The 25,352-nt window shown below is 38.4% G+C and overlaps 1 long non-coding RNA gene across 1 annotated transcript; it reads right to left on the bottom strand.

The window, feature by feature from the left end:
* Positions 1-3,227: 3,227 nt before the first annotated feature.
* On the bottom strand, positions 3,228-11,012 carry LOC146002896 (uncharacterized). The gene is made up of 3 exons (XR_014443768.1): positions 10,965-11,012; positions 7,815-7,908; positions 3,228-3,259 (listed from the first exon to the last, which is right to left on the bottom strand). It is a non-coding gene; the product is annotated as an uncharacterized LOC146002896 (long non-coding RNA).
* Positions 11,013-25,352: the final 14,340 nt, after the last annotated feature.

Below are 25,352 nucleotides of genomic sequence, written 5' to 3' on the forward strand. Positions count from 1 at the left end.
ACACCGAAGTGACACAAGCTGCACATGCTCGGTGAATGCTTTTCTACAGCCAAGGAGTCCTGGGTTCGATACCCGACGGACGCACATTGCACAGTGGTTCGGATTCGACTTTAAATTATAGGTCTAGTTCCGATTAGGCTATCTGTGCATAAAGTTGACTTCGCGGTGTGAAAACCCCTTTTGCCGTTTCCGTATGAAAGCCCACGAAAACTGTGAATATCCTAATCAATACCATTCTCGACAAAATACCATAACTAGGAACCTTGATATTTCGGTGTTATTTTTAACCCAAAGATATCTAAAAATTATACCTCCATTGTGCTTTTCGACTATAATTTAATTAAAAAGTCACATGGACTACGGTTTTTCTTGACAGTTTCATAAATTGGAATCGATTTTAAACAAGATATTTTTTATAATTTGTCGTCACGACAAATACCGATGTTACGGCTCCCGCGTGACTGTAAGTGCGCACTCGGTCTCCGCAAGAACTGCTCAATTTTTCTCGGTCATCCAAAACGTTGAAATGGAATATGAAAGACCGTGTAAACATATATTTACACGTCATTTCAAGTATTTGTACGAATTATTTCATACATAACATGTTCCACAGGTTCTCTTTTAGAGGTGTGTGGGAGATTTTCGAAAACGTAAACTTTATACACGTGTAAATATCGTGTAGTATATTTTTAAGCAAAAAACACGAGAAATGTTAAGATAAAATATTGTCAAACATGCGCCAAAGTGGTATTTGGTGTGTACAATTCATACACGCGTAAAACACAAGAAAGTTAATCCTTCGCGGTATTTTTCCTTTCTTTAGCACGAAATTCGCGAAAAGGGCATTTTGTGCTACATTAGCGTTATTTCGCTGTTTCGAATGCGTGATAATGTGTTGAGAACATGTCACTGTACAGTCACAGACAATAAAAATGGGACACCTAGATGCTGTAATAGTCGCTACCTTAAAAGACGTTATGTGTGTTGCCTAACTCAACAACGGTCCTGTAACCTGTACTAATATGTAGGGTCCCGGAGGGCGGAGATAATTTACTTGTATGAAAGGTAAATAAATGTACTCAAAAATAAATGTAAATATGGATAAGAAAATGAGGGGGAATCTAAAGAATTAACAAAAAACACAAGGAGAATAAGGTATTGCGTATGGCCTATCACTCCGGCGTAAAATGCTAAAGTTGGTAAGATTCGTTGCGATTATGCAAAGGTATCGGTTTAACCCATACAGCACAACATGGTTTCAGATATGTTACGGATACGTAACTCGTGAAACATTGTAACATTGCAGCAACATTGCGAAACATTACTGTGATGTTTCAGGTATGTTTCAGCAATGTAAAAATGTCCGCGAATCTAACATAACATTCGTAATATTACAGAAACATGTCAGTGCAACATTACAGAAACGTGTCAATGTAACATTGCAGAAACATGTCAGTGTAACATTACATATACATTTCCATATAGTTTTGTGATATTTCAGTTACATTACAGTGATGTTATTTCACATTATTGTTATATTGAATGGAATCAGTACTGTATTCATAAATGGCATATTTGAGGGGGGTTTGGGGTTAAACCCCCTTCAAAAATTATTACAATATTTACTTGTAAATAATTTCCTGAAAATAGAATTCACAGTATTTCTTTTAAAATCAAGTATTGTGATGCTGTGAAAGTGCCAGAGGTCTTGGGTTTGAAACCTCATTAGGCATGATGCTTAAGATTTATTTTATCTCCCATCAATTGACCACATATCTCAATTAATCTAGTCAGGAGAAAAAGTGCATAAAAATTGCCGATTATGCATTCGTTCATGTCAGACAAAGCTAGAGTTAAAAAACTTTACACACCTCAAAAGAAAATATGAAACATTAAACTGGTAATCATCATTAATACCTTCAATTGTTTACAAAGGAATAGTTTTACATGCAATAACAAAGCTCTTTGTGGTTTGCTGTGCCACGTCACAAGGAAGGTTGGATTGAGGGTGATGTTATCAGCATCATGCTCCAGTCACTTTTCCAATTGATGATAGACTGGAAGCATGTAAACATTTTACTAAATACTAAAATTTACTTTGTGCATTGTCACTTTACGATGAAAAATCTGGTACAATAAGGTAGCCTATATTCTATATATTAATTACAAAAGAATGAACAGATAATTTGAGCATATCATCCCAAATAAAAATTCAAAATTAATGTAACAGTTAAACTGCAAACTTGCATGTTTGTAATTTATCAGCACCTTGTACATAGCTATTGTGAATTATTTACACCATTTAGATTCTAATAATATTGGTTCTGAAAACATCTGAGATACCTTATTGGATACTTTCTGGAGATCATGCAGAGTGACCTACAAGTTACCTGAATTGGCAGTCTATACATTTGATAAGAATATCCTACATACTTACATAATTGGAGAAATTGACCACAAAGTTGGCAACCGTTAAGTATGCCGTGCCACCCCAAGGTCTGCGGAGCCATGGATTATTATTATTAAAAGAATCAGTAAAAAATAAAAACATGGAAAACTATCAGTTCACAAGAAAAAAGAGCAAAATGGACACAAGCTAAACTTGGGCAATTTTTGGGAACTAACAATATAAATAAGAATTGAACAATAACAGCAAATCAAAGTTTAAAAATTGATGAAATGTGTTTTGACATTCTCTATAATCTTGAAAATGTGCAGTATCAGAGGTTGTGCTTGCCAGTCAGAATTATTAATGCTATTACTGTTTCTTGTGAGAAATTTCCATTGTCTTGTTGCTTCAAAGATGTTCTACGATTTCCTACATTACCATTTCTTCATGAAAACGTGCAAGACATGATTTTTGATTGATTTATATTATATCTTTCATTGACTTTCAAAATGGTTATGCTAGGCTAGGTTCGTCAGTTTCAGAATACACTGTGAGAAATATAAATAAGAACCTTGCAGTGAGGGGATCCCAAGTTCATACCATGTGAAGGCACATAGCACAGTGGTTGGAATCCCACTTTAAATTGTAGGTCTACTCCCGATTAGCCTATCTGCACATTAAGTGGACTTCAAACAACAATTCACACACGAAACAAATATAAAAGGATAAGTATTATCAAAGGAATATATATTTTTTTCACAAAAGAGTCTTTATTTTTTTTGTCTAAATACATTTTTTTGTTCAGTTGAAATTTCTGCAGACCACAAGTTCTCACTAAGACAGCCTCAGTGGAACAACATTCAGTTTTACCTGTAAAGAGAATAATGTCATGTAACATCAATTCTGAATTAGCATTCTGTGGGCAGAAATATCATTTAAAGAAACAAAATTTTGCATAAGGTCATTCCACATCAGACATCAGTTCAGCCAGACCACGTTACCCATAATCTCAAATTTTCATGAAACTCGGCACATTTAATAATACTTTCATGGTGGTGAGAAACCATAGTTTTTCTCTCTCTCTAAGTTGTTCAGTAATTCCTCTTTCTTCCATTCCCAAAGCCTCCAAGTGTGAGCTGCACTGCCTTGGAAGAAAAATTCTAGCTCCCTTACAAATTATTCAAACTTCTTTGAAATTTCACAACATTACCAAAATAATAGAAAAAAATATGACAACGTATCGCATTCACATTTTAGTACACCAATAAATTAGTAAAATATTACCAGATTTTAGGCCAAAAACAATGTTTACTACAATTTCGATTTTTCTTAGGTTTGATATATCATCTAACTAGCCCAGAAATAAAATAGATGGTGATTCATTTCTCCTCTTCTTTTTTTAATGACTACCGGATTTTATAGTTTTCACATTAACTCTTAAGAATCTAGATATCATTGAAGCACATTTTTTGGAGTATAAAATTTTAAATAGCATTTTCATGGATGCCGGGCATGGAAGGAAAAGCCAAACTGGTGCCTTACTACTAGACCACCAGATCCACTTGGCAATTGGACAATATCTTCACTACTTGAGAAGCGGTTGGAAAACTATGAAGTGCTTTTTGTTGAAAATGGCTGACTAGTGCATGCTAGTACCTTGGTATATCAGTAGCTATAATGTGCTCAAACACTACACGAAGTCTCATCCTAAACCGAGGGATCAAATCTACAAATTGTACTACAAGTTACATTCCTCGTTAATTTTATTCCATGTATTAAAAAGTTATAGTAGTATTCAACTACTTTTTAGGATGTGTCTTTGTCATAGTAAATGTAAATAAACTAATATTAGTAATTATAAAGGTAAGAACAAAACACACATGTTTGACCACAGGATGTTTTCAGGTAGGGCCAAGCACTGATTTTTTTTCAAAAGGGAGCGGGGAGGCATATTTTCTCCATGATAGTGTCACTCCCTGAAAGAAACACCGTCAATTCAAAGTTATCATATTTCTGCAATATCCTTTTAATAATTCACTCAAATGACTGTGACTGAAATAAAATTATATGGGAGAAGTATGAAATTTTAAGGTGACACCTTCCTGGCATCCATGAAAACCTTATTTAAAATTGTATACTCCAAAAATTGATTCTGTGATATCTAGATTCTTAAGAGATAATTTGAAAACTATGAAATGTGATATACACTTTTTAAAAAATCAGAGAAGGAATGAAAACACCATCAATTTTATTTCTGTGTAAGTTAGATTATATATATGAAACTTTACTTTAAAAATATTTGAGTTGGTGTTGCAACTTTCCCTTTAAAAAAATCGAAATTCTAGTAAACCTTGTTTTTGGGCCAAAACCAGGTAATATTTTACTAATATACTGGAATATGAATGTCACATTTTTCTCTGAAATCTATATTGTTCGGTTAACGTTGTGATATCTCAAAACACATTATATAATTTGAAGAGCGACAGAATTTTTTTCTTCTAGGACACTGCAGCTCACACTGGAAGGTTTGGGAATGGAATAATAAAAAAGGAATAACTAAAAGTTGAAGGGGTCATAATTCAAGGTAAATACCAAAAAAATCATGTGGTTTCTCACCACAATAAAAGATGAAATGTGCTGAATTTAATTAAAATTGAGGATCATAAGTTCTCAAACCTCTTTTGTTGGTAGAAACCCTCCAATGGTGCTTGTATAACCATTTTAGAAAAAAAACAACTTATTAGTACAAATTTCTAGATATCAGAAACAATGTTCAAAAATATTTATTGTCTTTAGTTCTCCTGGAACATCCTTTTTCCAACATTGCAAAGGTGTTTTTTCCTCATGTAGCAAATTACGGAAACCTTAATATCTAAAAAATCAGTTAAGCTAGAGACCTGAAACAAAATTCATTCTGTAGTTAATGAATCATACTTTCTATGATATTCAAGTATGTTTTGCTCAAAATTGCATCCTAAGAACAAAAATTAAGATGGTAATTTGGGTAACAAGACAGTGGCCGCGGTGGCTCAGTCGGTAACGCGTCTGACTACCATGCTAAAGGTCCCGGGTTCGATCCCCAGCCGGTTCAAATCCGGGAACTTTTCTAACGGTGGAAGCGGCCCCGGCGCCCACCCAGTGTCGAATAACATGGGTACCTGGGGGAAACCCTGGGGGGTAAAGGCAGTCAGGGGCGTGATGCTGATCACATCACCCCCACTCACGACCGGATCAAGAAAGTGTGGGGCGTTACCCCCAAATCCCCTATACGCCTTCATGGCATGGTGCTAAGCACAGGGGAACACTTTGCTTCTTCTTTTCTTTTAAACAAAAAATTGGATTTTTAAGCCAGATGTTTTTATAATTAAGGAGTTTAGTCTAAGGGTTGATTTTTTTAATGTGCACACCTACCTGCAGCATGTTTGCTAATAAAATATCAGTGCTTGGAAATGCAACCCTTTTTTTGCAGCATGGGCTCAAACATGGCCGTTTATGGAATTTTGACAGTTTCGGTTTTAAATATCTCAGATGGGTCCTTTTGAAAAATTCTGAAATATGGCGAGGAGGAAGCCCTGCATGAACCTAACTCACAGTAAAAATCCCAACTTTTAGACTCAACTTGTTTGGTAAATATGACATAACATATGCGATCTAATTTGTGACATTGGTGTAATGTTAAGCTATATGTATACCTAGAATAATGAATGAAGCATTTCCTTTTTCATTTTTAAAGTTGTGTTTAAAAAATCAGAAAATATAGTAACATAGGATTTGAATTAAAATTACAAGGTATGACAATTGAAGATCTGTGAAATCCGTCAACTTCTACATGAGCAAAAAAAGTCACGGGCAATTGGAAAAAAGGCTGGCCCAGGAGAACTAAATACAATATTTTTTGGGGATATTGTTTTTAATATCTACAAACATGTCCCAACATTTGTACTAAAAATGATTTTTTTTTCTAAAATGGTCATGCAACCAATTACTTGGTTGGTTTGACATGGAATGACCCAGAATTGACATGAAACTATCCTTGAGTAAAATAAAAGCAAGCCATATATTTGAACTTCTGCAACCCATATCTGTTCTACAGGGCTACAAAATATTTTTACATTTCAGTCTTAATAAATACATTGTGTGTTTGTTTGTTGCAGCCAACTGATAAGAGGACGTGATAGAAATATGAGCAAAAGCATACTTATGCCTCGCTAGGTCTTCTAACCAAAGGCCACTTTTTATTAACCAAAAAGACCTTTGTTCATCACAGTTTGACTGAACATCGCACAAATTTCCATGGAGTGGTTAGCACATTGCACTGCAATGATAGGGGTTCCAGGTTAGAATCCCAGCCTGGCCGTGGCTGAACTGCATCAATGAATAAAGAATTTCTAATAATAATAATAATAATAATAATCTTTACAATTAGCAAAAATGTGGCAGAAAAGTAAAGTAATATAAACCAAATCAATCAATCATCACCGGCAGTCGGTAGATAGGCCTTGGTCCTTACAGGCTGTTGCGCCACGGGTTATTACTATTTGGAAAAGAAGTTTGCATTTCATTTCATTTTAGGAAAAGAAAGAAAATAAGGTATGACTGAAGACGACCGGACCCCTCTCAGATTTTCTTCATATTTGGCATACTTACCAATTGAGGCCTGCTAATGATGAATCTGAAGTTAAAATTTGTCGGAACGTCTAGAAATTGCAAAATAATTGTGAATTATTGACGCTAGCCCCACAAACCATTGACGTGTGGTTAGGTTAGGCAAACATAGTTAAAATTTCATGTCGTGGTAGTATCAGGATCTAGAAATTGCAAAATAATTGCGATCCATTGACGTGTGGTTAGGTTAGTTTCGGTTAGGTTAGGCAAACATAGTTAGAATTTGGTGTCGTGGTAGTATCAGGAATATATATATTTTGCTTGTGAAACAAAAAATTTTGCAAAAATCGACGGTTACCAGCCCGAAAACTAACGCCTTATTTTAGCTTATTTTGCAATTTCTAGACGTTTCCGACAATTTTTAACTTTAGATTCGTGATTTGGAGGCCTCAATTAGAGAGTATGCCAAATATGAAGAAAATCTGAGAGGGGTCTGGTCATCTTCAATCGTTCCGAAAATAACTACTGTGTTTACACTTGGCAAATATGGGTGGGGGGAGAGTTTTGCTAAGATTTCTTGCTATCTTTGACTTTACATGAATATTGTGGCTAGTGGCAGATATAGAAATGGTGCTGATGCCATCACTGTACATTATGGAGTATATAATGGGAGATTACACTTTGAAACAAGCACAATAATGAATCCAGCACATGTGTAATTTCTACATGTGAATTTGGATCATCAACATAATGTTTTTTTATGACTCGTTGAGCTAAAAAAAAAATACAAATTAGCCCATCACAGAACGTTATTACTTACTTGTTTTCTCTGTCTAGCCAAGTTTGTCCTGCACAAGCCACAACATCAGACACCTCTTGCTCTTTAGTATTTGGCTGGTGTTGGCAAACAGTGCCTAGAAGAAAAAAATCATAAATTGTATAAGGAATAATTCATTTGTATGCAAACTGAAATGCAAAATTTTCCATAATTTGAACCCGTTGACTAAGCAAGTAGAAAATATTGCATTTCACATAAACTACTTATAAAATTACAGAACAGTAAAATAAAACATTCTAGAAGTCTGACAATACTTCCAGTGCCTGCATAAGATACCATACTGCTACGCCAACACAAAATATAAAATGAGTGAAACATGCTGCTTATCCATTGCTGATTAACATGTATCTCTCATAACTAATAAAGAAGTAATAAAAAAGGCTCCATCATCACCTGAATCACCTGGCAAAGCTAGTCACTCTATTATAATATACACTGTGTCCAGGCATGGCACTGTGTCACTTTCAGAGGATTGCAGTCATTTAAACCAGTACCACATCTACTTTGTTTACAATTGCACTTCAATGTACATGGGTTATTTATTATTGAAGGGTTTAGCCACCAAATGAAAAGCTGAACTAGTAAGAATTGAGTTTCAGAAGTAATTTAAAATTTAGCTGTAACTACTTTCACCAAGTGGTGAGAATACTCATGGAACTCTTTCACCAGGTTGTGAGAATAGCAGGAGGTACTGAAGACCAGAAATCACATTATAAGGTGTTGGAAGGGTAATGGTTCCGAATGTTTAATGATTTTTTTCAGTTTCATAGGAAGATTAAGAATTGCAAAATTGTAGAATTTATTGTTACAATAAATTTGAACCCTGGTGAAAGTAATTACCACTGTTTGGAATTCCAAAGTGCAACTCATTAGCAAATAAATAAAAACACAAAAAAGTACCTTCCGCAAGCCTTTGTCGACAAGGCATTTTTCATTTGGAACACTTAGAGCTATAAATGGCCCACCCAACCTAACCACAAAAGCATTTAGAGGCATTTTGTGAAAACTAAAAGCCCTAAACCTTATTTGCCTAACTTTATTAAGAAACCCCTTTGCATCATGCACACATGGCAGTAGTAGTCCGTAATCAAGATGGTAGTAAACAAATGGCTGATTGCAATTGAGAAGTACATGTAAGTGAAACATTAATCTCAAAGCAAAAACACAGAAAGTGATTGCTATAACTCTGAAGTACATGTGTAAACAGACATTGAACCATGAAAAAAATGCCTGTGTACCATAATGAAATTGTAATTAAACAATTGGAACTAGGACCAAACCATTTATGAATGTAGTATTATCTTCATCCCTTCTTCACATGATACACTAGTCCATACATGATACATTTTTCCAACTGGTGTGGAGGTAAAAAAAAGTAAGGCTAGAATGTACAATATAGAGAAAGTCTCCAATTTCGTTAATTTTCGGTATACTAACTAATTTTGGCCTCCTAATCACTAATCTGTTGTAAAAAACCGGGGGTTACGTCTGGAAATTGTACATTTTGATGAAAAATTGTTCGTTAGCACCAAAAACCATCCACGGGTAGCCCAACAAACCATTGACGTTGGCCCCAAAAACCATCCACGGGTAGCCCCACAAACCATTGACGTTAGCCCCAAAAACCATCCACGGGTAGCCCCACAAACCATTGACGTTAGCCCCAAAAACCATCCACGGGTAGCCCCACGAACCATTCACACGAGGTTAGGTTAGGCCTGTTAGGTTAGGTTCCATTAGCACTCATTTCACCCGTACATTCATCGAATAAATAGGGATCGTACTAGAATTGAACATCATACATCATTTTCTTGTAAAACAACGGCGTGGTTGGACACAATGACAGGATATTACATTTTTGTTCGTAAAACTACGCATATACACCTATATATATAAAAAATTCAATCGGCTTTTTTTCAAATTTTCAGACGTGACCCCCGGTTTCTTTCAACACATTCGTGATTAGGAGGTCAAAATTAGTTAGTATACCGAAAATTAACAAAATTGGAGACTTTCTCTATATTGTAAATTCACTCCAAAACTAATGATCGCCTGCATGTAAACACACACTAATGTAGTCTTTATACCCACCAATAACTAAAGAATGTGTGTGACAGTGTAACAGGCCAGGTCAGGTCAGAGATTATTCGCATGCACAGATTAAAACCTGGTGAAACAACTCTAAGCTAGCTTCACTAGTCACTCTGTCAAAATTTTACTTTGGTGGATGCTGTATATTCCATATTTAGATCAAATTCTGTTTACATAAGTTTGCAATAATGTGACAATTATATTTTGAAGCAATGTAATCACAGAGTTGGGAAAAGTATTTCTTGTGTGCATTGCTGATTTAAGGTAAATTATCGCAATCACAAAAATTAGTTAGCAAATAATTTTTTAAAAAAATATTGTTTCTGTTACTTGTTCTTTCACCCACTTCAAGCTGTGGTAATTGTAATGCAGCAACATTTCATTGCGTACTGTAAAATTAGAATCTGAATTATAGGAGCACCATGTAAATCATGCTGTGATTTTCAGTAGTAGCCTGTTCGCTAAGACTCGAGCTACAATACACACAGCTAAAAAAAAATTGCAAGTGACAATGCTGCAGCCTTCCATTTACGTATCGAAATCGCAGAATGAATTAGTAGAAACGTATTTCTTATTAGATAAAAACTACTAACGTAACAACTTATGTAGTTCAAAGTATTTTTGCCTCTTCAATATGCACAGGGAGGTGAGAAACTCTTTTTAAGAGGGCAAGTTTTGTACAAAATTAGGAAGGTGGTAATTATAATGTAACCGAAAAATGATACATTTTCAGCAACAAGTACTTTCCGTCTCTTCCATTCAATCTATTTTCGTTATACTATAAATGTGCACTGCTTATAGGTAAGCACTTTATTCCCTGTTATTTTAGTTTCATGAGGTGCGAGAAGTTCCATGCTTCTTCACATCATGTATTTTCAATTAAACAAACAAGACGAAATACTTCTTTAAACACTGGTTTGATAACGCCTGCCTTGTTTCCACTCACGTTCTCACACACGTTACACAACACAGATTAAATATATAGCGTGCATAAGTATAACACAATTAAACACACTTTGGTATTAATAATATTCAACTTACCACTCAATAAACAACATTATTCTTCATAAGATGTGCACGACTCCCGGTCAGCAATGAACGTAAACACAACATGGCCGCCTCAGAAAATTTCCCGGATGGCCGATGATGACTGAATCCAACGTTGCAATGTCTCTGAGACGTTCCAGAAACTAGACAATGAAACGATAACATTACAATGTTTCAGAAACAAAACTGGGACTTCATGTGATGCTTTCTGTAACGTCAACGCGAAACCAGAATGTTAGAAACGTATATGAAAGATTGCAATATTTCTGAAATATGTCTGAAACTTGGTGTGCTGTATGGGAAGCGACGCTTTATTTAGAGAATGTGACCTGTTGTAGTTCACCGTACGGGCGAGCATACGAAATTAATGAAGGAAAATGTTATGTTAAGGGTTAACGCCGAAAGTTGGGAGATTCGTTGAGGTTAACCAAAAAGTACCTTGTTATGCGATGCTAAAAAAAAATACATTGGCCGAGGCTAAAAAAAATAAACAACTGTCCTTTCGTATCATGGAGAGCTCCGTGGAAGGTGGGGGGGGGGGGGGTGGATATGTGTGGACTTTATTCTCCCAATCTCGAGGCGAGGTAAAAACTGGGATCTCCGAACATATGTAGGAATGTTGTGCAGAGCTCCTGGATGGTGTCAGCTTGCACAAACCGTGATAGGAAAAATCGTGTGAAAGCTGAATTGCAATTGTCCGGGGCGATGCAAGGATGTAGGTCGTTCGATGCTGGTGACTTTACCAACGCTGAACCACAAGTTAAGAATCCAATTCCGACGTGCTCAACCCGGGACAGGATTGAGAACATTCTGGTAGGATGTACTCACCACCAAACTCCACAGGTGTACGACCACGTAAATAACGCAACGTAAATTCGATTCATAAATAACCCCCTCGCACAGCCACACAGATGGCCTTGCTTTTTTCCTTAGGCATCGCTGGCAAATACTATTCTCCCCGGCCGCTCTGGCTCGAATCTTTCTCGGCAGCGTTCGATTCCGCCGAATGAACTTTGCCCGCATCTTTTGTCAGCGCTTCATAGTCTCTCTCTCCACCGTTCCATGTTTGCTCCGGAAGCCGCGGCAGTGTTGCCAGCGCACCTGTTCGTAGTTCGAATCCGTTTCCCTTGCATCCACGGATATAAATCTTGATCGCGTTGTCGAAACCTATGTTTCCGTAGCAGTGATCGGAAGGAGAGTTATTTTCACTAGCGAGGACGGTCATATTTATTTAACTATTATAACTGCATTAGAGTGTGAAATTCCGGCGTTGTAGCATTCACATTGATAAAACAGGTGAAACATTATAAAGAACGAGCAACTAGAAAGTAGAGCATTCAAAATATGGTCCCCAAAATGTATATAAACAAAAGCTTTATGAATTTTAATTACTTGATGAAGCCAACTTGGCTTCATGCACTGATTTATTTATTCATCGTCTCTTCATTGGCGCAGCACCTCAAACGTCGTTATTTATGTCGAGATATTAAACGTAACTTGAACGAACGCTAAGCAAAATTATTACTAAGGTGCTGTGAGTTATATATTCCCCGTGCAAGCGAGAAAGGGACTTTTGTATAAAATCTATTAAATCCTTCCACAGTAATTAAAAAAAGTAATATGCGTAAAATTGTGAACGTGTCTTTAACGCCACTTTCGTCCATCCACACACCAAACTAGTGAAGAATGTACTTCGTGTAAGTCATTGATCGTGTGTTCAGCACACGAATTGATAAAAAAACCAAAAGCCTTCGGCTTACGTCGTCTTTTTCCCTCCGTTAAACAGAAGGTGCCCCTGTCTTTTTTAAGCATCTCATGAGTGAGACTCTCTTGCTGTACACTAACATATAAACACTCCTAGTGTTATTTAACATATCTTGCATCTTCGTGACCTTCATTATTCTCGTGTGAGTGACGTATAGTTTGCACTACGTGCAGCTGGGGTGATTGGCGAAAAATAATACTTTCAAAACATTTTCGCATAAGAGAAGGTAGATATTTATTTATGAGCCATTTATGTATTGAGTTAAAATTATCGCGAAAAAAAAATTGCCTGTTTGATCGGGGCTGCTTATTGACCGCTGATTTAAAGAAAACTAGAGATGACCACAGCTTAAGTTAGTTAGGAGGAGGGGGACAGGGGATATTTAAATGTGAACGTTTGCACCGTTGAGAGAAACACATTTAAGACAATTAATGTGCGAACTGTCGCCATTATGCAATCGGCTTGCTTGATGCACGGACTAATAATATCTCCGTCTCGTTATTACTTATGGAAGAAGTCCTCTCGTCATTAACTTATTTACTTATTTCTTCTTGTCTTTATTTGCGCCTAGTCTGTCCAACTAGAAAACTTCGGTATCCATATAACCGTATTTGACTTAGACTTGGCTCAAATCCGTGCAATGAAAATGATATGCGTAAGAATGCGGAAGTATTTTTAACGCCATGCTGGTCCAACATCACACAAAAATAGCGAAGAATGTACGTCTTGTAAGTCATGGATCATGTGCTCAGCACACGAATTGATAGAAAAAACCAAAAGACTTCGGCTGACGTGGTCCTTTCCCCTCTGTTAAACAGAAGGTCCCCTGGGAGGGACGACTTGTATATAATAAGCGCATTATTATTTTCTTTTTTAGCATATCATATGTGAGACTGTGCGCTAACATAAGAATAACTCCTAGAGTTTCTTATTACTTGGTCGTAACCGTAACCATAACATCTTAGTGTGAGTTACTTTGGTTGGCCAAAAAGAATATAATCCACAAAAACTACGCACATTATTTTCCTGTATAACTACTATTCATCCCTTCGAAAAAAAAATCTTGCCTGTTTTAACGCTGTTTGCAATTGATCTTGCTAGATATGAGAAAGACAGAAATAACCGAACTCATAGCCGTGCTTTACCTAATTACGGGGGAAACGGAGAATGTGCTTTCATGTATTTCCGTAGTTAGGACAGTAAAACACACATTTTCGGTAACGTGAAAAATACCAAGGCCACATGCGCTTCTTAAAGCGATTGTATTTATATCATCTGTAGCATGAAATTGTACAGCAACGGGTCTCCGGCAGTCGCAACGATGAAGCAAAAACAAGGAAATCGCCAATATCGCGATAAAATTAATGAAATTCTTCTAACAAAAAAAATGATATGGGTAAAGATGTGAAAGCATTGTTGAAGCCATATCCGTCCAACATCACACTAAAACAATGGAGAATCTGAGTCTCTCTAGCCATGAATCGTGTGCTCAGCAAACGGGAAAAAAATAATAAAAAAAAGTCTGTGGCGCCGTAAGTCATCCTTAACCGTTTGTTTACATGTTCTGCCAGGGCTTCCCTTGCAGAACATGTATATAATAAGCGCATAATTATTTTCATTCGATGCATATGATAATTAAGACTGTCTCTCTGAGCGCTAACCTAATAACTCCTGGAGTTACGTATATAACTTGCTTTCTTAGAGCCTTAGCATCTCAGTGTGAGTGACGTCGATCTACACTTCGTGGAACCGTGTAGGGGCTAAAAACAATACCTTTCACAAAACTTTACGTCATAATAGGAGTATCAATACATATCTATCTCCAAAAAACTTTGCCTGTTTTAACGTTGCTGCTTGTCGACCACTTATATACACAAAGAATGAGCTGACGGGGGTGGGTGGGTGCAATTTCCTTAAGCCGTCGTGTGCTGATCGTCTTCATCAGACTAATTGGGGGGGGGGAGGGGAGGGGGTGCAAGCTAAGTCAGCAAATTCTCGCAAGGAGCAAAAGGCTAAGAACCTGATAAGTCACATCACCAGCTGCAATACCGGACTCCCTGGACTGCGTAATATGATACGTTGAAACTCTAAACTCACTTAATTTAGACGTAATGAGTTTAGCGCTTCGTGTAGTAAAAGAACGAATAAATCTGAAATTGGGCTGCCTATGCAGAGAGTAAACCTGCACGCACGTTGAACCGTATTGTAATATAACTGAATGTAAAACGTGATTATTTCCTAAAGGGAAGGACTATAAAGATTCTGCTTGATTGATCATAATTATAGACAAAATTCGAAAAACTTCATCGTTATTTAATGAAAAATGACAATTAGTTTTACGTTAGCTTAAACAACCTTTAACTTTTGTCTCTATTTATTTAGTGAGTTAATGTCTTACGTTCCGATTAAGTAACCACAGGAAATCTGCGAAGTAACGCTAAGGAATGTCTAATATTAATTAATTCCGTAACTTGAAGCGGAATTATGATATTAATTAATTAATAGAATATGTTATAAGTAAAGTAGGATCACGGTCTGCGCAAATGTAAAACAAAATGTGCAAATAAGTTCTGGAGCTTGCTTGCTGCACGGGTGCATCGCTTATAAACGAACTAACAGAGGCCACGGACCTAAGTCTTGTTAAAAAAGAAATGCTAGATTTTATTTTATTTCAAATGTCACTTTCAAAAGTACATTAAATCCTGGGAATGAAAAAAAATTCCCAGGTGGTACAACCTTGGTGACAATGAAGTTCGACCAGAAAGGAATACGTGATTAAATGCACAGAGGCATAGGTGGTGGAATGGGTGACCCGCAGAAGTGACGCATGTGTGTAAGAGGGGGCGTGTGAGCAGGCAAGAATCGTGATCCCAGCATGTTGCACCCAAGGTCACGTAAAGAACGAAAACGGGGAAATATACGCGTGACATTGAACTTCGACCAGGCACCAGACCCATACGGTAAATTCCAGATAGTGGTGCATTCGACGGAAGCATGACGTCACGGACACAATAAGGGAGTCCGCCGTATATAAGTGCGTGCTGTGCACCGAGGAACCGCAGTGCATCATCACCATGGCCAGGGGCAAACCTATTGACAACACCGTGAGGAGAAGAGTGGTGGAGTTGCAACGGGATGGACTCAGTGAATGGGAAATAGGGCGCCAACTGAACTGACCCAAGTCAACCGTCCACTGCATCATCAAACACCACCAAAATACGGGTACTACAGAGTCAGGTAAGGCCCCCGGTCGAAAACGCCTGCTGAGCGTGCGTGACCTACAGATATTTAGGCGCTATATCCAGACCAACAATCATGTTTCTGTGGCCGAATTACGACTGTGGACTCGAGAACGCTTTCACATTGAAGTGTCAACCAGAACCATTTGCCGTTACCTACAGCGATGCGGTTACCGAGTGTACAAGGCGAAACGTAAACCCTTCCTTTCCATGTTGAACAAAGGCAATCGACTACGGTGGGCACGAATGTACCGGGGATGGACATTTCGGCAGTGGAACAGGGTTTTGTGGACGGACGAATCCATTTTCAATGTTGTGTACGGGAAAATACGGAAAACAGTCCTTTGTCGGAAGGAGAAACAGAATGAAGCAAAATGTTATGCACGTCGGGTACAGAAACCTGCGTCAGTGATGGTATGGGGATGCATGACGGCATCTGCGGTTGGCCCACTACACGTCTGTGAGGGCATTGTGAATGCACACGCCTATACACGCACACTGGAGCGGCATCTTGTTCCACAGGCGGCGTCTCATCTTTCAACACGACAATGCCAGGCCTCATACAGCGGGGCTGACAAGAGAATGGTTGACTCGCCATCACGTGCGAACTCTGCCATGGCCACCTTCGAGTCCCGACCTCTCGCCCATTGAGAATGTGTGGCATGTTCTTAAGCGACGTGTGCAACAGAGGGGACCCACGACAGTGGCTGCTCTTATCGCCTGCCTGCAGGAGGAATGGCACCTCATCGATGTGGAATACCTTGAACAACTCGTCCGCAGCATGCCCGACGCATTGCCACAGTTATTCGCCGACGGGGCGGCGTCACACCATGGTAAACAGGATCCCCTCTAACAGTGGTCGAACTTCAATGTCACGTGTAGATGGACGAAAATGTTTTATTTTGTGTGGACACCATACATTGCTGCGTTGCAGCGGAAATTTATGTTTTCCTTTGTTCCATGTAGCCTGCTGAATAAAATATGTTCAGCATATGCATGTGTTCTCCTTCTTTCACAACGCACTCCTATATTTGTGACTGGTGGAACTTCATTGTCACTAAGGTTGTAGTTCTGTCATAGCCACCGATGCCTGACCAGGGTACCAGGTTCAAACGAACCACGGCGCTACCAGGAGCAAAATGACAGGGGCTCGTCGACGGACGTGCCCGTGATGGCCGCCTTAAGGGCACAATGTGGATCCCTCAAGTCCGACGTCGGACATGGCGGACGCCTGGGGCTCAGGGCTACTCCCTGGTCGCCCGTAGCTACCGAAGAAAACATGATATTTTCTTTTCCTCCGCATTGTTAAAGGTCGCTGGTGAGCGACCCTGACAAGAGGTCGATTAACCTATAGGGGAGGGGAAGGGTGAATTAAAGCCGAGTATCGACATTAAACATCGTTAACAGTAATGACGCGCTTTCGTAACACTTACAGCTCAGGGAGCAAAAAATAACTACGAAAACTTGGTCATACATTTCTCGAGGGGAAATGTATGGAAAAAAAAAGCCAAGCATCTCTACCACGTATAAAGACCAAATATTTGGGGATCAAAGATAGGCTATGACAGCCTTTAGCCACTCGCTTGCTAAGCGAGAGGAACGTTGTATGAGAAAGGGGGTAGCTCTGAAGAGCAACGTCGACACTCAAACAGCTATGGGGCTAGCCCCGTGAAATAACAACACACTGACATCTATTTAAAAATACTACCTTTGACTGAACAGGCAGGGGGAGGAAAAGTCATAAGGAATGTTCGTTACCTGAAGTTCTGCGGCGATCTCTTCTCCGATGGTCCTCGTTGTGACGTGGCCCTACTCTGTAAGAAAACGGACGAGGGAGGAACTCCAGGCTCCAAACTCTGTACTTTCGTAGACCGATATTCTAAACGATAAACTTTAACTTCCCGATCGTTCGTTCGCTCCTTTTTCTAAACTTATGATTCCTGTGGAGCTCTCTCGCGATAACCGAATTCAATGTAAACTGAAAACAACTAGAAACGGAGTTCTTTTGTAACTACTTCATTTGACGGAGAACGAAGACAATTAAGAAAGATATTTTCTCAGGCGACCTATTTAAATGAAATTCGAACTATCGGCTGTTACGACGGTTGCCTCGATCGCGTCCTTTGGAAACGGCGATTCTGAGGAAAAACGCTGAATTTTGATTTCATTTTCTAATGCAATTTCAGCGGAGTTTTTCCAACTTCGCTGAAGGTCGCTGTCGCGATGAGCTTTTAATGCTTTTTTCAATGCTTCAGAGCGGCCCTTTTCATAACATGATTAGCTTATTTATTTATGATGCCGGGTCCTAGGACGATACAAGAACACGTGGGGGGATTTTTTCAGGCTTAGAGAATAGAAAGATCCTGCCTTTGAGGTAGCGGCTCCAGAGGAGGCGATGGGACGTTAGAGGGAAATTCCTGTGGGAAGTCGGATGAAAAGTACCATGCTCCTAACATACAAACAGCTTCATTAAGAACATCCTGGACTCAAAAAGTATCTGAATTTTGATTTCAGTGGCTTCTGCTGTTCTCAACAATGGATCGCATTTTCTTCTCAGAAGTTGAAAGTGAATGTCAAAGACCATTGTTGTGCATTTCTTTATCAAGGAGGTAATAGAGAAAACTCTTATGTCCGCTTGTAAAAAAACAGATCTTATGATAAATGAAAAAGGAATTCTCATGAGAGCCTTGTATTATCCAATCCTAACTCCTGTGCAGTTTTAAATTTTCCCAATGGGGATGTTATTCTACATAGGAGACATTACACATGAAGTAATGTGCTACAAGACTTTAGCTGGATACATTTAACGTGTATGTACGGGGCGGTGCTGATAAGTCTTTAGCCTTTGTGTTTTATTAGGTTTTGACGTGAACAAATAGTAGGTTGTTACGAACATTTATCCTTGTAGTTTTTTAAGACCAAACGTTAGTCTTCTAATGTAATTACACCTTTGAGTTTTGCTGGTGTGAACTGACCGTGGCAGCAATTCAGGACAGTTTCAGGGGGAACGACAACAGGTCAGTGATCAATTTTCGATTCTCGCAAGGAAAGTCCACAAAGCAAATTCTTGACTACGTGACATTTGCCAAATCTTATTTCTTCTAGGTAAAACTAAAGACTTATCAACACAGGGATGATGTACGACTTAAGAGAGAGTGAAATGCGATATTTAAACACACGAGAGAAACAGGATATGACATAGAGTGGAATGAGGCTAAGCAGATAGGAAGGGAGAAGAAAATACTAGTGAGAAAATGGAAGGAGACCAAGGAAATAGAGAAGAAAGGTGAAGAAGACACAATGAACTGGAATGGGGGACTCAAGATAAACAAAGAATGGAAGAAGGTGTTAGAAAGAGTGGAAAGGAAACAGAGAAAGAGGAGAGAAGAAGGAAGAAGAATTAAGGAAAAAGAGCGTGAGATAAAGAGTCCAAGCACATTCTAGATGAAAGAAAATATGTTTAGCTTTTAGGTTAAAGTACAGTTGACAAGGGAAAGCCACCTGCTAGAATGTTCCAGAACAACTTTCTAATAGTCTGGAGGGGATTATTGTTTGTGTGTGTGTGTGTGTGTCTATATATACATATATATATATATATATATATATATATATATATATATATATATATATATAGTATTGTTTGCGTATATATATATATATATATATATATATATATATATATATATATATATATATATATATATATATATATATATATATATATATATATATATCCTGTTGTGTACATTGTTACATTTGTACTTGATACAGAGTCTGAAGAAGACCTTCTAGAAGGTTGAAACGTTACGTTTAGTTTATGTTTTATAATAAAATAAATTTCTGCCTTGGTCAGCATATTGAGTTTTTCATATCATGGAAACTAGGCTTAATGGTGTTACAATATAGTTAAATGCTTGCGATGATATTGTTGTTCTAGGAAATGGAAAGTGAAGGGTAATCCCCCTGATGCAACGGACCTGGATAACTAAAGGCGATCACACTGATTCGGGGTGAACACAAACAATAGTCTGTCCGAAATGGTCATGACTGTCAGTCCAAACATCATGGAGAAATCATGACGAAATAACATTAACATTTTGTTGACTGAATGTTAGACATTTAGGTACAAATTGCCTCAATCGACACTCACTTCCATATTAGATCCTGCTTATTTTACGTTTCTCTTATGCATTGTTGTGTTAATTAGGACTGGACCTACAGTTTAAAACTGGACGCGGTGGCTCAGTCGGTAACGCATCTGACTACCATGCCCAAGGTCCCGGGTTCGATCCCCGGCCGGTTCAAATCCGGGGAACTTTTTCTAACGTTGGAAGCGGCCCCGGCGCCCACCCAGCGTCGAATAACATGGGTACCTGGGGGAAACCCTGGGGGGGGTAAAGGCGGTCAGGGGCGTGATGCTGATCACATCACCCCCACTCATGACCGGATCAAGAAAGTGTGGGGCGTTACCCCTATACGCCTTCATGGCGTGGTGCTAAGCACAGGGGAGCACTTTACCTTTTTTTTTTACCTACAGTTTAAAATGGAATCCGAACCACTATGTGTTTCCATCGGGTTCCTAACACCGTACCCCTTGATTTCAAGGAGACCACGTTACCACTACACCATCAAGGAGGTGAGCAGTTTCGTGTGACGGATATCTCGTGAACATCGGAAGCTCCAAAGGTAATATTTGGTTAACTAAAGGATGTAGATTATATCGAGTGGTTTGTCTGACAAAACTATAAATACCACGTATTATATGTATACGCAAGAACACTGAATCGATCATTAAGTCAAACAATTTCAACCCACACTATATATTTTATGCTTACATTCAGCGTTTATCGAGTCAGCTACTTCAACTTGTGTACTCTATGTCCCGGGAATGTCTGGAGCAAAAGATCAAAAACACGTTCTATGCGCAAATAGGACTTCAGAAAGTTCGATCAATGAACGCGTAAAAGGAGCGGAAAACATGGTTGCAGCTACCAGCCGTTTTGAGCAGCATAGCCCGCTTTGCTCCGCCCACTTGTTTTCTCCCTTTCTGTAGCGTTATGCGTGGCTTTGCTGCACAGATTCCCGGGACCAGACAATTTCTGGCGACATCCTTGCTTAAAATAAAATTACATACATATATATTGGCGGCGCCAATGTTCAAGCATCGACTATAGGTATTTTCTACTCTTACGGCGGGCATTCTATATGCTTCAAAGGGAATTGGTGAGCGGGGAACACGCAGCAGACCAACCAGACAACAGCACTGGCGCCGAGAGTTTCGACGTGCACCTTATTCTACAGACTGCTGCGTTTTTTATCGCGCTGGATTGGTCGCATCCCCGCTCCCCACTTCCCTTGCCAGCATGTAGAGCGTCCGCCGTAAAACTGGAAAAGAGCTATAATATTAAATGCTTAGTTGCAATCTCACTCTGGCCACACATGTGCACCAGGAAACAGCAAAATAAGCAAAATTATAGTGAGCTACTTACACTAAGTTCAATGCATGCCTAAGTCTCGGTTAACAAGAATTTCCAATCTTGGGTTAACTGAACGTAGCAACGTGGACACAATAATACTGAAGAAACAATTATTCATTGTTGGCTCACAAGCTGTGTCTAAGTAACTATAAAAGCCATCTCTTAATGGGGTTGTAATGTAAGTATGGGAGAGTTCTAATTGATAAGAATGTCTAATTTTAAGTAGGATTTAGACCATAGTGTGTGGATAAGTGTTTCCAGTGTATTATTTTATTCTGAATAGGGATGGTGTTAAATTATTGCCAGCAAGAGGCGCAGCTGGTCCTTTTTCTTTCCTGATTTGTTGGAAGGTTACATATCGACAATATCAGGTTCAAATAGCATTTGCTAGGTCTTTAAATGTGGACAATTCTCCACATTTGATAGCTTTCAAAAGAAGTAACTTTCGATAATTGTCTCCCGCGGCCAGGCTTTGAGCTTTCGGAAAGTAAATCGGTCCACTTAATTTGACTTTTAAACTTGGGTAGTTTTGTCACATTAGGTCACTTTTAAACTGAGTAGTCTCCTACAACTAAAACTTTACAATTTTAAAATATAAACTTTATAAGGAGCTATTGTATTGCAGCATGGAAAGAGACCATCTACGCAGTACATTCAAAACTCACTTCCACAGATGGATAGATATATGGTATACTTTTTCAGATTATTCTCACTAGATTTAAGTTTCAGTTACTCATGACATTCTCTTACAATATTCTTCCACGTTAATTTAGGATAATTACTTATCCTTAAAAGAATTTGGCGGCTAGACATTATTATGAGAATAAGGGTGCATCTTAAAATCCATTCTTTCGATATATTGCTTATTTAGGTTAAAAGCGACGATGTACGTGAATGAGTGGACAAAGTATGAAGCGAGGATAGCATGGGCGTCGTGAGAAATTTTGGGGGCGGGTATCAGGCCCTGATAGTGGAAATAATGAGATCAATTATTATAATTGTGACAACCATTATTATTATTATTATACAATTATAACTATTACAAACTTATTAAAATGCTAATTTTATTTCAAATTATAATTTCTATTCATTATCATATCATTGTGGAAACCTACTTGAACCAGCAGATGAGGCAACATACAGTTAGTGTACTGAAATGCATGGTTTCACAATATTACTCTTAACCTTTACACACAGCATTCAATGTATTCAATAAAAGAGTTTAGCTTTCTGCTATTTTGTAACTTGAAATGAACAATGCCAATTTCCAGGAAGGGGTTCAGGGACCTGTTCGACCTCCCTCCCGACGTCCATGCTTGAAAGCAGAGAGAAACACACATGCTTTTTCTAGGATTCAATCCCGGGTTCTCAGTGCTAATATTGATGACTGCACGTGTAATACAGTCACTGATATTTCTGACTTGTAACGACCACATTGAAGTCAATGAGGCTGTTACAACCTAGAAGTGTCCGTGACTGTAGTACACGGTTGGTTCTCCGGCGCAAGGCCGTACGGTACGAACGGCCTTGCATCCCTCTCCAACTGAAACAAAAGAGGCCCCCACAGATGGTAGCCACGTTGACGCCGTTGTGGGGCTTATTCACTACTGAGAGCTACCCGTACCATTTCTGCTGTCCTTGTAGATCAGGGGTTTCCAACTGGCGGGCCGCGGGCCGCGATGCCTTTTTTTGCGGCCCGCGAAGCCAGTTTACAAAATACATTAATTGTATGTATTTTTATTAAAATACGTTCTATTTTTACTGAAGGAACGGAAGCTCTGCGAAGAAAGACAATATCAGAATGTATAATTGATTTTGCAGTTAATAATGATCATCAGAAGAATCTAAAGTGACTTAACTTTCTCTTCACACCATGCATTCCTCCCCTTCGCTATTCGTAATGAACTCGCCCGTTTCCCATCTTTTCGCTATGCTGAATGAACTCACCCGCTTCCGCGAAGGCTTCACTCTTTGTGTTTGGAAACAAACTGCAGAGCGGCGCTATAGAGATCTGTTTTACTACGCACGAAGTACGAAGAGATTTCCAGTATTCCAACTCGGATTGTACTGTGACTGATTGTTAAAGTTTGTGCAAATATCGAAATGAGCAATATCTCCAAAAAACGTAAGATTGAAAATGAAAATAGAACTTATCAAGAACGTTGGGAATAAGACTACCTCGTTACAAACAACAATGCCAAGAAAAGGGGCCAGCGTTTTTCAAATACCTTTCAAAGGAACGCTTTCCAAACCTTCGTAGTTTTGGCCAAAGAATGACATCGATGTTCGGCAGCACATACACGTGTGAAAGTGTTTTTTCTTCAATGAAATTCATCAAGAACCGCTACAGAAGCCGACTGGCAGATTCTTCACTGCTTCACCTTCTGAGACTTTCAAATACAGAAATTGAAGTAGACATTACAACTTTAATTAAAGAAGCAGATCAGCCTCAATTTTCACATTGAACACTTACTATGATGGAGTCTTATTTGTATGGTGTATTTTTAATTGTTTTCAATCCATCTATAAATATTGGCTTTTTGTGAAATAAATTGTAATTATACAATTTTGATTTGTGATTCCATTATTTCTATTGCCTCATTTTAGAAATTTAGGTCATGCGAAAGTACTACATTAAAAAATTATGCCCGCCAATCAACTGTTGGATATAATTTTGGCCCTCGGACCTTTTGAAGTTGGAAACCACTGTTGTACATCATAGGAAACAGATGTACCTGCTACATGCAAATTCTTCTGCTGGTGAAGGCACGCTTGCTAAGAGGAGCAGTGGGAGCTTTGAAGGATAATCAGGACAGCGTCTACAGTTCAAAGTGTGATCAGGACAGGATGCTGTGGACTCGACCTGTTACAACTGATGAATCGCTCAGATTTCCTTGAAAATGTGGCGTCAAGATATACAGGATGTGCCTCGACTACTGCAGAAATGGTTGCCATCCAGGGAAGGTCATCATCAAGTCATATACTTACCCTTCTCTTCAACGGCATGTAACGTATGTAAAGGCATCCTCTGCACTATTCATTTCCATACTCAATATCTTGCCACCATTTTTCTCTTCTCTGTACATTCGTTCCAAAGTGTTCCGTCTTTTCAGATATCCAGGGGAGCATTTCGTTGTCACGGGTGGGACACGTGAACTACATTTTTTATATTTAGGTAACTATTTTACTGATACTTGATCAACATTCATCTTACAGTTTCTGTGAAATAAAATATGAAATTTAACTCTGTTTATTAAACACTACTACCCTTAAAAAACTTTCCCAGATTTGTAGCTATAAGTGAACAATTTTGTGTCACAGGTGGAACAGACGAAACAATCCTCTTCACTTAATAAGAAGATTATTTTAATTTCTGTGAATTGTCAAATTATGAGAAATAAGTTATTTAAGGCAAAGAGAGAAGGTAATTGACATTTTAATATTCTAATAGCGTTGAAGGGAAATGTAATAGTTAAAAAAGGAATTACCAGAATTTACTAGCAAAACTTAAATATTTAAATTTCCTGACATGGCCCTTCTAGCAAATTGGGTGTGAATGGAAAATACGGTCAAACGAAAAACACAATATTACTCTTAAGTCTAATGTTTGGCAATGGATTAAAATACGTTGAGTGAAGAAGCCAACGTACTTTGAAGTTCTTGCGCTGTACCCTATACTGGATACTTCACTTTAATCTGTGGTTTTAAAGTAAATTAGTCACAATATTCAATGAAATTATATTCTGGTGTACGCTGTAACCTTGAAGTGAAACTGAACAAAAACTACATTAGCACTTAATGTCTACAGTAGTTTAAACCACCAAACATTCGGCTTTATCGATTTATTCAACTACTCTTGTAATGTATGAAAATATTAACCTCTCACTATGTGTGCGACATT

The sequence above is a fragment of the Lepisma saccharinum genome, chromosome 19, assembly GCF_977018435.1.
Source record: "Lepisma saccharinum chromosome 19, izLepSacc3.1, whole genome shotgun sequence".
Classification (NCBI taxonomy): Eukaryota; Metazoa; Arthropoda; class Insecta; order Zygentoma; family Lepismatidae; genus Lepisma; species Lepisma saccharinum.